At 44.7% G+C, this 14371-nt stretch overlaps 1 protein-coding gene across 6 annotated transcripts in view; it reads right to left on the reverse strand.

Moving 5' to 3' along the window:
* The window catches only part of Rbp6 (RNA-binding protein 6), an 824356-nt gene that overhangs the window by 502219 nt on the left and 307766 nt on the right, over positions 1-14371 (reverse strand). Inside the window, exon 2 of one of the 6 annotated variants that reach the window (XM_076368425.1) lies at positions 9482-9535. The exons of the other annotated variants lie outside the window; for them this stretch is intronic. The gene's annotated coding sequence lies outside the window, so the exon portion shown is untranslated. The remainder of the gene's footprint in view (positions 1-9481; positions 9536-14371) is intronic. 6 annotated transcript variants of the gene reach the window in all.

A 14371-nucleotide genomic window follows, 5' to 3' on the forward strand; every position in this document is an offset into this window, starting at 1 on the left:
CGGCCTCGATGAAACCGCGTATCAATTTTTAACCCAAATAAAGCCAAAGTAGCTTAAAATCCGGCTCCCAAAAAAATCCGAAAAAAGCACTGGCAGCTACGCCGCAGTATAAAACAATCCCTAAAATAACTCCAACGGTTCGGCACGCGACGAAATTTCACACCCGCGGAACCGCATGGCGCGTGGCCGAAAGTGCCGCAATCCCCCGCAAAAGCCCGATTCAATCCGGGATGAATTAATAGAATCGAATGGCTCTCGGTGATCGCACGACAACGAGGCCCGCGGTGCAACGGGTCCAAGCGGATCGCAGGAGAGCCGTGATATTTCCGGGAGAACCGTTTGTTCCACCGATCGCGTGCATTAACGACAAGTCGCTGCAGCCGCGAAATAACTCGCGGAGCTTTCCATTCATCCGCCCTAAATTCTACTATCAATTCCAAGAGTTGCTCGAGGTTCGCCGGTTTATCCGGCCAGTCGATCGGCAGCTAGATGCGAGCAAAATAGACGGGACGCGGCGCAGGGCGGTCGGTAGAACGTTGTTTATCGCTGTGGACCAGTCGGTCCGCGGTATCAGACCTAACGCTCCAGGCATAATAAAACTAATTAGGCGTGCCGCGGGAAAAACCGGGAAGACGAAAAGCGGCCGAGCGAGCCGGGAAGAAAATCGGCCGGCGCGTATTGGCGAGACTCCAAATCAATTTAAAAAGTTCGCGCCTCACCGACTATACTGGGCCGCGCATAAATCAGTGGGTTTTGGGCGGGGGGCTACTTGAAAACGGCGTCGGCAGTTCGTTTCGCGGCCGCCGATCGCGCCGCGGCGGCGGTCGGTGCTGGTGGTTTCTCCGCGGGGGCGAGTCATTATCGTGGATCGACCGGTTCTAATGACAAGTGGAAAAGAGCCGGTGCCAGAAGCGATAGGGCCGGTGTCGGCCGGAACAATTAAACTCGCTTCATAATTTCTCGGCTGGCGAGGGGATGCGGAGATGTCGGGGCGAGGGGAGGGGGCTTAATGAGAAATGCGCGTTCACCCTGATGGATCGATCTCTGCCGGGATCCGCGAACGGGCTCCCCCTAGCGCTGGCTCCGCTCGCTCGCGTGCAAAACGAAAGAGAAAGGATACGGATCGCCGAACGTCCGTCGAGACTCTTGCCACCCGGAAAGACAAGGTTATGCAGTTCGCTGTCAGCAGTCGGAACGAAGGTTACGTATGCACGTACGGATTGTCGAAAAGTTCCGTGGGAGACGACACATTTATGGAGAAACAATTTCGTTTCCCCGCCGCGATTCCGACTACGTTTAATGGAAATACGTCCGCCGTATGAAGGTGACGACTTTGACGTGACGAATCCGGGGAAAACTCGATGAGTGTCGAGTTGGATTACGCGATGAGCTTTGATTGTTGATACGTACGTTTGCTTGACAATATTAGCTAGTTTGTTGTTGATCGGTCAGTAGATTAAAGGTGGCAATGAGTGACGGGTGTAACTCTTCTTTGGAAGCGACGAACGATAATACGGTTAACTGCGATCTCACTGAAATACGTTTGGTTGAATGTATCAGGTTGAGATACTAGTTACGGCTCAATGCGAAAATTCGATGTATTTTAGTTTATAAAAAAAGGAACTCTAATATACGCAAATTACGCCATGGACATGTGACATATAAAACTGGTACAGTTTTCATTGCTGATTAAATCTACATATTTCCCAGTAATGTAACGTCCGCGTTGCCTTACAAAGCCCGAACAATCTCGTTAACGAACTAAATATCGTTATTCAAAATTACTTTCGAACGTACGTTCGAACTTCCTTGTCTGTCTGGCTTATGTAATCTGTTGAAATGGAACTAATGCCAGTTTCACAGCCACATAAATCACTTCCTGACATCAATTTTAGCGTCTAGTATCTCCGCAGCAGTGTCCTACCCCCTTTGCTACCCTGTACACACTTGTCCAGCGGTTCCATTTATGAATGCGGTAAAAGACTTAGCGCGTGCCTATTGTAACAGATAATAACGTTTTAACGGTCGCGGTGCAAGTTCAATCGCACGACCTCCTCACGAAAGTTCGGGGAAATCTGCGCGCAACATAGTCCAGCAACACGCGTCGCAAATATTTAAGACAGTCCCCGGACAAGTTCTTCCTGGGCGTTCGGGACGCTAAACTGGCATTCGTCATCGGCGCAGCTTTTATCAGTCGCAACCCTTCGCCGTGGCCCTTCCGCACTCGATTCACCCCTTTTTTTCAACTTTCCTGGTTTCCCGTGTCGCTTGATCCCGCTCAAAATTTCTCATCATCGATCGTCCGTCGAACACAGACCAGAAAACTTTCCCTCGGTTCAAGTTTAAAGTAGCTGCAGCGCGTCGACCGCCCGCCATCGCCGTCTCGGGCTTCAAGGCTGCGCCATTGAAGAAAAAGGAATCGCCGGCCGATGGATGAAGGGTGAAGGGGGCCGGGAGGCACCGGTAGGGGCATTGTTCTTCGAGGGTAATTTACATGGACATTTTTTTCTCCTACGCAGCTACCGGTGCACAATGGTGCTAGTGGCTTGGTCAACGAGCCAGAGAGAGAAAGATAGAGAAAGAGAGGGGGGGGGGGATAGACGAAGAGAGACAGAGAGAGGCGAAAAGCACAGGTGAAACGAAGCGAGCCGAGGGCGTGGAGAGAAAGAGAGACGAAGAATGGTGGACCAGCGCGGCGAAACGAGAAGAGGTTGTTGAAGGGAGCAGAGTTGAAACAACAAAACCACCGCGAGCAGCGGACCGACAAACCAGCCAACCAGCCAGCCAGCCAACCAGACAGCTAGCTAGTCCAGTCGGCCGATTGCTAAGCGTGGACCCATGCCACTCGCACGAGGCTAAGTTTACTTTGCGAAACTTTTGCGTGTTACACGGAGCTTGCTCGCGCACGCCGATTCCCCCGGCAATGACGCTTATACTTGACGCGGAACATTGCCATCGACAAAGCACGCCCGTGCACCCGCGCGCCACGGTATTTTCTGACCGATGGGGCTCCTCACCCGAGACCGAAATGGATTTTTGGCAAATGTTGCAAACGAATTGCGCCGCTCCGGCACATTATGCCAGAGGTGTGACGAATGCACGGAAATCAGTCTCACCGTGATACCTGATAGTATTTCAGCGAACGAAGCGCCGGACAGAATATAAGTGTTATTTGGAGCTTTCGTACACCTGTCGCTTGGAGATCGTGTCGTTTGAAGAATATTTTCAATGTTCTTCGTAGATATTAGAACCTTATTTCTTGTATTGTAGCATGAAATTTCTTTTCCAAAGATCTTGTCTATTATATTATTCATTCTTCGTAAAGGAAATCTCTACAAATATGGTGGAAAACGTTTCATGAATAAATTTTGTACTAGTGAATAGGGTTCTTTATATTTCCTCCCTACTTGATTTCAAAACAATGAATATTTTTCCTCTGTACAATATACTCGTGTAACAAACTGTATTTTTCAAAAAGGGAAAAGTGGTAGGAAACCTTCACCTGACAGAGTAACGTACATTTTCTCAGTAATATAACAGTAAAGTGAAGATAATAGTGATTTTTCGAGTAAATGTAAATACAGTATATACAATAAAATTTCTTCGCACGAGGTAGTTTCTCAGAATGTTGATTTTGAAAAGTCGTTTGGCGGTTGAGGTTGAATGTTTTGCTTGGCGGGTCTGACTATCATTTACTGCTTCCACTTCAGTCCCGAAACGTAGACAGCTAGACGATTCATTTCGGCCGTATATTATTTTACTCGACTCTTCGCTATAATGTATGAGGGGCTTTTACTCTAAACAGGCCGAAAGAAACCCTTGTATTACAGACAACCGTTACCACTCTAATATTATACCACATCTACAAATGTTTAAAAAAGAATCAAAATCAAAATACCATCCGCCGCTGACAATAACTTTGCGAACAATCACTTGAAACATTTAAACAACATTATATCCTACTTTGCGACCTCAGTTGCCTAAAACCAATGTTACACATCTGACCATTCTCACTCGTTACTATGAACTACCACAATTATTTCGAGCCCAGACGTTCATTACAAGAGCCAAGGAAATTGCAGTTCCATTGAAAACCCTTTCCTCTGATACGCAATCCTGGTCCATCTATCGCCTATCCGTTACTTCTAATAACGCGCAGCAGCAGCGGCACTCGAACATCATGAACAAATGCATCCGGGCGCGGTGTCAATGGAGATCACGCGGCCCGACCCGGCTTGGCATGGCTCTGTCCGACTTCAATGCAAATCCAGAACCGGGATTCCCATTTTCATCGGGCGCAGCACCGCCGGGAGCATCCGCGTTGGCGTCGTATCGCGTCGCGTCGCGTCGGTGGCGGCGTTTCTATGAGTCCCGACCAGGTTTTCCGGGCGCGCACACCGGCGCGCGTGCAAACACGCGGATACGTGACGGCGGTGAACTTCACGAGAAATGGATCCGCAGCTCGGTACGCAAGCAACACGGCAATAAACTTTATTGCGGGAATGCATTAAATCGAATACGTTACACACCTCCCAGCCACCCCGTAACGCGGTAACCCCAAGGGTTCCGGGTTGAATCGGTGGTGGTAAGGGTCAGGGGGTAGTAGTATTCAGGGCTCAATAAACCCAACTGAGTACACTCGGAAGTTAATGTAACCCCTGGTTCGTTTTTGAGTGCAGCCAAGGCACGCCAAGCCGCGTGTCTTGCGGCAATCCTACTTTCCCTTGTCCCTGTACACCCTTCGCCCGGCAACCCCTTTCTCCCCTTTTCCTTCGCGTCTTCTGTCCCCGCCGCTTGTAGCTTCTTTAACCCCTTTGCGTCGCTGCAGGATATAGAGGGCGGCGCGTTATTTGGCACCGGTGGTGCTGACGGTTCAGTCCCTTTCCTTGAGAAAACGCGCATCCCCGTCTCCGCGGCTCGAAACAGGGGCGGAGCCTGAACGTTGATTACCTGACCACCCTTTCCCACACGTTGGATTCGCGATTCCTTTTTTCTTCCTTTTCTTATTTTTCTTCCTCCCTTCTTTTATTCTCTTTCGTTTCTTCTGTTCTCTTTCTACCGCTCGCAGGACAGAACGCATCGATACGTCAGTCCGGTAACGTGTTTTATACGATTCCATAAAATCCAAGTAGTATCTCATCGGGAACGATTTCCGCTTGTAGAGGGTAACTCCGCGTCTGTAAATTCCTCTCTTGTAAGTCGCACCGTCTCATATTGGATATCGATTCCGTTGAATTTTATTTTAGCCTCGGATTTCCGGCGCACGGGCTAAGTGACCTTGGGTAATAAAGAACCACGGTGTGAAGGTGAAATTTATTCGCCGTGGGAGTCATTCGTTGAAGGCGTTTCTGAATGTAGAAGCGCATTTTTATCTGTGGAAATTCCCTTTGAAAAGATGTATGAATATACAAAATTCCATGATAATCAAATAATTGTCATCCAACTATTCATTACGAATGTGCGAGTCAACAACGCCAAGTTCTCCAAATTCCCGTAACATCTCCAATTTTCCGGATAACACAAAATCATTTCAAGTATACATTGTTACGGAACGAACACCGAAGGAACTTAAACCGAGGAAAATCGACCCGACCCTCGATACCAGAAGAAACCTCTCCACCGAAAACGCGGAAACTAGGCAAGGCGTAGACACGTTCGAAGCGGTACGACGAGTTATGAATCGTTATTAACCGAGACCGAGGCTCTCCGCAACGATCTCGTCGGATCGAGGCTCGGCTCGGTACTCAACGAGGAAGCGGTTCACCTTTCGCAAATACGAACCGTGCGGCTGACTCGCGCGGGCCGCGCGGATCAAGAAACCGGAGAACGTAGTAGGAGATATCGAGTGGAACTTTATCGTCGGGTGAGAGATGGAATTCGGCGATGGTGGTAGGGTAGGGCAAAGCAAACCGGGAATAAAAGAATGAGGTGGAGATGGAAAGCTATGGGAGGGTGTTTCTCGGTTGCCAGGGGTAGAGGTGTAGGTAGGTACTATGTCGGGGGCATAATAGAATAGATAGCGGATAGGCGGGAAGCCAGGCCCGCCGGTGCTTCGGGAATACTTTACCGAGCGTATAAACGCTATTTATGGCTGCATAAACCAGCGATAGGGGATATATAATACAGTCACACACACCTATGGGTAACGGAGAGGTGTGTGTAGGGAAAGAGAGATAGAGAGACAAAGAGAGGGAGGGAGAGAGAGAGAGAGAGCTCTGGCTGGTTCGTTCTCCAGGTCGCGCTGTATCTGCGTGTATCTGCAGAGAACGATCGACAACACGTTCCACCTTCTACCCCCGCCGCTTCTAGCCGGCACCTCTACTCTGCATTGATTTGCATGAGATTTCAAGCAGGGTTCCTTCTTATAAATCTACCTTCTCCAACCCTCGTCGACCGCGGCGAAAGGAAACGAATCGACTTGGACTTTCTCTCTCTTTCTCTCTAGTCTTCTTTCCGTCCTTCTTCCTTGCCTTCTTCGAGGTTTCGAGCACTCGCGGGCTCTTCTTCTTTCTTTATCCCATCGGCCCCTTTCCTTCACCCGGTTTCTCCTTTATTCCGCGAACGACCCGATGTACTTCCCATCCACGGCGAAGAAAGAGCCCGTCTCGATGTCTTGGCCGTGCCGAGAAGAATTCGGGGTAAATTGCTCGGTTTAATTTTTCAGACGTCCCCGGCTGAGTCAGAACCCGCAGACGAACCTGCGATCCTTCGTATAATCGTCCCGCATGACTGACCGATCTCAATCAGTGCGTCCCCGCCGTACGTTTCACCGGAGGATCCTTTCTAAAGGGTGGGGGCGAGCGTCGTTATCCTTTATTCGGCGCGGACAGCTCCCCGACAGCGACAAAGGAGGACCAACGGTATCGCGGTAATGAAGGAGAAACGCTCGACCGATTTTATTCACGGTGCACACAGCGTTGCGATTTCAAACTGTTTTTTGTGAGGCGCGAAGAGGTGATTGTTAAAGGATGGTAACTTCTGTCGGAGTAACGAAGGAATGATTTGTTTTAGAATCTTAGTTGAATGGGGTAATGAAAGAGTCATTTTAAATAGTGGAATTCTTCGGTTTCTATTTTGCATTTCATTCTTTTAAAGATCTGGCATTACCTGTACGGTCCTTACGAAGAAATTGGTATGCTTACGAAATTAAAAGTGAATGTTTATACAATAGACAGATTATTGCAGGATATAAAAACTAACGTGCACTCAATTATGTTCCACAAATTTACAAGCTGAACTTTTTAGCAAACGATCTTTCAAACGACCAAATCTTTTTTAACACTTTTAATTTATTTTTTAGCATATCTTGTTGTCATTTACTCCACCGATATTCTGGTCAGCTAAATGTACGTAAACGTACTTCACAAATTTTCAATCTTGCAAATGTAGTATCCAACGAAAAGTTTCAGTTCTATATTTTACAACCAACTTCTCCGTATGAAATCACATATTTTCTAAGATTTCCTATAAAATTTCCCAAAGTTTTTCGCACACTTTTCAACTAACAAATGACCCACCGTGTCGTAAAAATTGTCATTGCACCGATGATCACGGGTACAATGAACATTCCCGAGACCCAGTCGAGTCGGAACGTTCCTGTGCTCGACGTTCCATCCCGAACGAGTCGTTCCGCGCCGGCAAAAGCGAGGCGGAAAGGAACGAGGGGGTTTAAGTTCGGCACGCGAATGTAGCTCTCATCAATCTATCTTTCCGAGCCGGCGTCTGACAGTCGTTTCGAATGCATTTAACCCCCTGCCCCCTCCTCACGTGCCCGGCCGCGCGCGGAGAGTTCGGGCCTCTATATACCCGGGAACGTTACTCGGCTCAATCCTCCTTACATGACGAAGTGAACTCGCTCGAGGAAATTACTCCGCCTTCCAACTATCCAGAGACAGACGGCTGCTCGATGATTTGACGAAAAATTGTTCTGCCGTCTACTATCCGCACACCCCGACCGAAATTTGGTTGAATTTATTAAAACGAAATTACATGATGGAACAGCTGTCCTTCAGTCTTCGTTAACATTCTCTCGTATAGTTCTGACCAATCTCTTACCTTCTCTTACTTCACTTCAGACTGATAAAAGTTACTTCATGTATTACCTTACTTTACATTGTTTTACTTTAGCTTATTCATCTTTGCTTCGTTACTTTTTTAATAATTTTCTAGGTAAAAAATTGCTCACTGCACAAGTCAATTTACCGTGAAAGGTGAGCATTCTTGAATGTTCGTATTACTGGAATTACTGAAATTCCAGTATCATCCTTACTTGAGAGTTATGATAAACCACAAGTATAGAAAATTACACGGACATAAAACAAAAGATCGCATGTAGTAATTTCTTGGCGAATCCTGCTTTTTGTATCTTCGATATTCGATTCGATTTTCAGTGAATTTATTCATTCCCTGACTCAATGTCGCCAACACAGCGAAGAATATTTCACACGTCAATGGAAAATCGGCAAATACATCGAAAACAACTCGGATTTGAGCGAAGTCCCTTATACTTCCGCGGTACATTTTTGTAATTGTTCGAAATCCCGCGGTTGCGATGGTATCGATTCCGCGACCGAAATCAGGTCAATTCGATGTAAAACTCCCGGTGCGCGCGGTTCCGTTACGGCGATTAAAATCTCACCTTTAATTATTTCCGACGCAAGGATTATTCAACGTTCCCCGCTCTATTCGTGAACAATTTCAGTGTGCGACGACACGGTCTTATTCGGCTCGATCCGGTCCGCTGTCAGCCGTGCACACTCAGTACCGATTCAACGCCATTATAATACCTAATTAGCCATTCGCGAGGCACCGAGCATTAGCCGATGATTCTGGGGACTAGTTTCTCCTCGGCGATGAACTTCCACGGTGGTGCTGGGTCGTTGGCGAATTAATTATTTCGCGTCATGCCTCGCGTTGCCATGATGTTTATAGACACTTAGATATCGCCTTAGGAACCGTAGCCGTCCGTGATGCACCACTTCCAGTTTATTCCCTATTCCCCAGGTTCCACGGCGTTCGCCGCTCTTCCTCTGTTCGGGTTAATTTTATTTCAACCTGTTTACAGGGCACCGGAGCCCTGGGGACGCGTTGAACGCTCCCGCGCGACCATTTAATCGAGCCACATTTTATTTCAGTGAAATTTCCGGTTAATTGCGATGAAATGACAGTGATGGGAGGGGGGGGGGAGGAGCAGATCGGGAATACAAGCTTCATTTCGGTCTTTTTCTTTTTTTGCTTAATGGATTCTTTTAATAGTGCTGTAATAGGGATTGTACTCGAGGGCTGAAATCGGTGGACAGTGTTCTACGCGAAGTAAAAATGCGACATTTTAACGAAGACTGAATGACAGTGGATGAAGGTATGAAAGTATTGTTAACGATTGGGTAAAGGAAATTCAGGTCTCTTGATCGTTTGCTACGTTACTGTTCAAGCGATGGTAATTGTTTTTACATCTGAACCTTTCCAAACTTCGTAGACTTACGTGTACAAACCAGTAATTCAGTTCCAATATATGTATTGCTGTATGATTGCTCACCTGAAACAAAAAGAAAAACAGTTTTGATTAAAACCTAATTTATATATCCTGTATAGCCATTAATGCCGTGTTTTTTTAGTAATCATATTAAGAAATTGTAACAGAATTTTTCTAACATGCACCTGTAGGCGCCTGATGAATTTCAAAATGAATAAGTTTATGGAAAGTAACAGATTGGCATACTTGATATTTTAAATAGACAACTTTACTTTTAAAAGTATCAGCCCACAATCGCACAGTGTAATTATAAATCAATTGGTTTGGCCAATTAATCGCTCGCAACGGATGGCAATACATATTCCGAGTTATTTTCAGAAAACGGTTCGCAAAACGCGAAACCGTACAGGCGAAAGGATGCTTTAATCTCCGCCGGTCGCTTAAAACTCTGCGCATAGATCGCACTGCTATCTCGATGTCTAGATCGAGGTGTTCCAGGAGTGGAATAAAACTTCTATGAAATTTAATAAGTTCCTTTGTGGAAGATCGTAAGTTTCTCCGAGCGACGGAAACAAGCGGGCCGGTCTTACTGCGTGAGCTGACTCAGTAAATTTAGGGACCATTCTTTTCGTCTGCACCAGAATGCAATTTATCTAGTTTACACAACCTGTTAAATCCAGAATATTTTTCCTCCCGCCGTACCATATTTCAATTTCAAATGAACTTCTAAATAAATTTGATATGCTTGAACATTGCTACGAGCACTGCCACGAAAGTGTCGAAACTATAATAATCCAAGGTGAAAGTTCAGTTTTAAAAATATCAATTTCGTAAGTTCGGACGTAAAGTAACAAACAATAGATCTTCGATTGACGAACTTTAATTTAGGGGAAAGAAGATCGTTTTTGAACGTAAAAAGTCTTTTGTGGTCGTTGAATGATACAAATGAGCGAGCGTAATCGCGGAACAAATTCGTAGACAAGCATAAAGCGTCCCGCGGACGTGCTAATGGAAAAAGGTTGCGAGTATTAGGGAACTTGCCGCGCGTGAAGTTCGTGTTGGCACGTTTTAGTACTCCAACGAATACCTTCGTGAAGGATGTGCCGAAGTTTAAGCGCATCTGATGCAAGAAGCTCCGGAAACCGCAAACGTGGCGGAAGTAGTTAACCAAGAATTAAGACAGTTCCCGAAGAGCCCTTGTTTTTAATAATAAATTCCTTGAACACGCGCCGAACTACTCCAGTTGAGTAACTTATCTTTTCTGCCGGATCTCCACCGTTCGTATCATCCTGTCTTTTAAGTTGAAGAAAACGCGAACAGCTTTTAAGAGTTTGCATAGCACTGTTTCGTTTAGCGCATGTTTATTCGTCTTTATTTTTCGATTACCGGAAACATTACGCAATGAAGCGCAATAATACGGAAATCGGTAAATATTTCATCTTCACGACACGTTAAACACAAAAATGAAGCACATGGAATCGATATGAATTCAAACATGCACTCTCTAGGTAGCACTGTACTAAAATATACAAGGGAAGTTACCGAAGCCGGAAATTCAAAAAATTATGAAACTGTTTAAGTAGAATAAGTCGAGCCGATTACATTGCAATTTTTGTTTTGTGCCGAATTTCACTCTGAAGGAGTGAAATCACTCGTTGAAAAGAATACAAATTTTTCTTTCCCGTGGATTATTTTGAGAATAGTAAGAGATAACGAAAAAAAGTTAAAACAAAACATACATTGCTCTTTCACGTCAATAAAATGTTAACTTATAAATAAAAAGACTGCAATGTATTAGGCCTGACTTACTCTGCTTATACATGAAGTTTCATAATTTTTTGAATTTTCTAGCTCGATAACTTCCCTCATTAGTAGGTGTAACAATAAAATTACACATTTTCTTTAACTCGTATTCAACATAACAAATACTCTGACAGTACACTGTAACTTAAGTGACATTAAATAAAATAATAACACAATTAGCATCATAAACGGCAATATTACACCCCTTGCATACACATGTATGAATAATGTACATAATTCATATTATATATGAACATCCGCAGACCATTGTTGTTACAGGCAATAATCATGAAGCTTAACGTTTAAACGTTTCCTTAAGTAATACGAATAAACCACCGGAACGAGTCAGGGGTTGCTTATCGCCGGTTCTCCCTTATCTATCTAATTGATTCCAATAAAGGCTCCGTAAAGCGGAATAGTCCGCGCGCGGGGTGCGGCAGCTCGGTCGTAGAAGCGACAGCGATGGAATTCGGTACAGCGTAGCAAAGTAATCGCATGGTGTAAACTCCGTCGCAAGGTAATATATGGCTGGCCATCTCGCGGAAACAGAACCTAATCCCGCGGACGCACGTGACCGGAATCGTGCTCGATCTTTCCGACGGCGCTACGACGACGAACCATCGCTGCCACGCCGGCTGATTTTTCCCCTTGTCTCCTTTCTCTCTTAACCGTTTCGACCCCTCCGCTTACAACCTCCGAAGTACTTCCCGCGTGACTTGCCCTCATCCGATTCTCCTGCGTCCCCCTCGCGACCGCCGCCACCAGCCGACCTTCTTCGCCCTTTTCTTCTGTCACAATCGCCGGGAAACGACCGGTGACTCCTCATCGTTATTAATCGCTCGACGCGATTACGCTCAACGACACACCGACGACATTTGTATCTTGATAGAGCCGTTTGGGGTTGGGATCAACGCACTTTTCGTATTCGAAGGAATCGTTTCTATTCTCTTTTCGTCTTGCTAAATGGAATTCCTGATTACAGGAAAATGTTAAAATTTAGTGGTAATTGAACTAGTTGAAATGAATATTCATTTGAAATAAAACGTAATTCAAATGAATTTTGTAATTGATTGAATTTTCGTACAAATATACTGTTACTCATTTTTTACTATTTTTACATCATTTTCGTGTTTGAAAGTAAAATAATCCCATTTCAAATACATTCACGCTTTTTATTATTGAGAATGTTGAACTTCCATTTTCCTGTAAAATAAATTTGAATAATTTGTACGTTCGTGTTGAAGTTGTGATTCTCTTTTATCGTTAGTTAGAACTAGCTGATAAAAATGTTACATAATCGTTATTAGTTTTGTTGAAATATTTTATTGAAACTATTATTGTAGATTCTATGTGATATCGTCTGCAGTTTCCAATAGATAAAACAGTCTTTGTGGTCGAAGGAAATAGGTCTAACTTCTAGCACGATAAGAACGAAAACAGAGAGAGAAGGATTTCCTGTCTCACTTTCCCTCTTCCCCGAATTTGCTCGGTGATTCTACGATAGACGATTACTGTGAGACCTTAATGTCACGCCTTTAATTCCTGTGACATCCTTGAGCCGCAGAATAAGGGTGCAGGTGCGCGCCTTGATCATTTGAATCCCACGACCGCCTCTGGAGGGTTGCAATCAGACTCCTCGCTCGAGAAATAGGGAATTCTTGACCTGGTTTTGTTTTCCGTCTCCGGACACCAAGATTAAATGTTTACCGAACGAGTAGCTGGAATTACGGTTATTACAAAAAGTATTTTAAGATTCGTCGGAAAGCATTACTGTCGTGGAAATGATGAGAAACTGTTCAACGTGAGTTGTGCCGTTTTTCGTCACGATTATAATTATAAATCATAATTAGATTCCATAAAATCAGAGGTCTTTGATTTTAATTTATTAAACCAATATAACTTTGCTATAAATTTCATTAGATAAAAGCAACTGGAGTGTCATATTTACGAAAATGTTTTCTTTAAATTCAATCATCTTACATAAAAATTAAAGATAAAAAACGTTTCTACTATAAGAAAAATTTATTACACAGCACACCATTATTTTTTCTATCTTACCAATTCTTCATCCTAAGAGATTTTAAATTGTGTATCATTAACTTCCAAAAAAACTATCGATCAACTGCTGACAGGAAAATGATTAAACAGTTTTACCGAGCTCGAACAAATTTATTCCCGCTGAAGAAGCAGCTGAACGGTGATCAACGGATAATGTTATTAAAGCGGCAACTTCCGGTGTGTCGTGATACGTTGCACGACTGCAGCGAAGGGTGAAACTGCGTCGGGGAACATAGGTCCGCGGAAAATTACGTTATGGTGGAAAAGGGGGCAGAAGCAAGCTGGACACCGTCGAGCCGGTGATCCGCTATTCGCGGCACGATCCCGAAAATATAGCATACGCTCTCGAAATAAGATCAAAAGGCGCGGTCAGAAAATTTCTAACGTGTCCAGACATCAAATTTTCTTCGTTTTCGTCTGGATATACATCGAGATACCCGTTGGGGTCGCCGTTCTTGGCTCTGGACCAATCGTCACGTCGACCCACCCGAATCGCGATAAGGTTTCTGGCTATGAGCGCCTCTCGGGCCTCTAAATGTCCTGTGGAGTTATTCTGGACGTCACTCGTCACTTCCGGGTGATGCTAGCAGACAAGTTACACCTGTCAGACAGTAATCGTCTGTTCTTTGTTCAGCTGGAGATACGGCGACAAAGTAGTCCCTGATGGTGTACAATTTTAGCAGATACGCTGCCACCGGCGACGTTTATTGTTATCTGATTCGGCCGATGACGCTGACGGATTATCCGTGAACGTGGGCGAAATTATTCCGACCTTCTACGTGATTATTCAATTGTTAGGTAGCTACACATTGATCCACGAATCCTCACCATTTTATGTCCAATTAAAATCGAAATTAGTTTGATTAAGCAGCCTAAATTCGTACTCGTGTAGTCAGGATTGGAATGAACGGGAATGCATTTTAGGTTTAAAGTGTATCTTCGATTGATAGTTTCCAGCGTTGTTCCTCTATACAATGATTTCTTTAGTAAAAATGTAACTTATAATTAAAAGGAATTGACACGAAATTCTGGGATTGA

This window comes from Nomia melanderi, chromosome 6 (genome assembly GCF_051020985.1).
Source record: "Nomia melanderi isolate GNS246 chromosome 6, iyNomMela1, whole genome shotgun sequence".
Lineage (NCBI taxonomy): Eukaryota > Metazoa > Arthropoda > Insecta > Hymenoptera > Halictidae > Nomia > Nomia melanderi.